Source organism: Chrysochloris asiatica, unplaced genomic scaffold, assembly GCF_000296735.1.
Source record: "Chrysochloris asiatica unplaced genomic scaffold, ChrAsi1.0 scaffold00167, whole genome shotgun sequence".
Classification (NCBI taxonomy): Eukaryota; Metazoa; Chordata; class Mammalia; order Afrosoricida; family Chrysochloridae; genus Chrysochloris; species Chrysochloris asiatica.
In genome coordinates this window covers 5,158,996-5,159,966 of record NW_006408685.1, presented here as the reverse complement: position 1 = coordinate 5,159,966, position 971 = coordinate 5,158,996, and positions in this window count along the sequence as shown.

Below are 971 nucleotides of genomic sequence, written 5' to 3'. Positions count from 1 at the left end.
CGACGGGCCAGCATGGCTGGGCTAAGCGGGGCTACCCAAGCCTGGGGCGCTGTCCTGTCCACACTGCAGCCACTGGACCGCCTTCCTGCTGCAGCTGTACGCATCGCTGCCCAGCCGCGCTGACGCCTTGCATTGCAGCCTCTTCCTCTTCTGCTGCTGCCACCTGGCCTGTTGTGCCGATTTGGGCATTTTTAGGAATCAGCTACCCAGAAAAAAATGACTTTTACTTTGATGAGCCACCTTCGTAGGAGCCTCCCCCAGAGACAGAAAAATCTGTGTGTCTCCAGCTCAAGTCTGGTGTTCACCTCTGTGGGTAAGTGACTGCTTGGACCCCAAGTAAAGAGCACCAGACCATGGACTGAAGGTGGCCCTGGCAGGCCTGCAGGCTCCAGAATGCATGTGAGTGTTAATACAAGAAAAGGTCTAGCACTTTGGATCATTTTCATTACTGGCCACATGAACCTTGCTGCAGCTGTCCTGATTCCATGTAGTCTCAGACACGCTGCAACTTTGAGATTAAAACCATGATTTTCTTTTATATTTCCCTTGGGATTTAAAACTTTGCTTTCATTTTTGACTTGCATTCACCCCCTCCCTTCCCTAGGGGTTCCCCAAGAACCAGGCTTTAAGAGGGTATCTGATGATAGTCTAGAGAATAATTAAAATCTGCTGTGTAGACATTAGTGCGGTCACTCATTTTGTGCTATGTGAACAAGAGAGGAGAGCTTTTCTCATTTGTGCTTTTATGCAATGAAAGTTACTAAATGTAAAGAAATTCAGAAAATGCAAGCATGTGTTTAAGGAAAACGTCTACCCCTTCCTCATTTTCCCCTATGGCCAATTGTTGGGTTCATTATTTCCCTCCAGATATTTTTCTGTGTATGCATGAAGAATGTATGTCTTTGGACTTATGCTTTGTATATTTCATAAATTTCCTGTTTCACTGAAAAGTTGGTTATAGTCATCCTTCA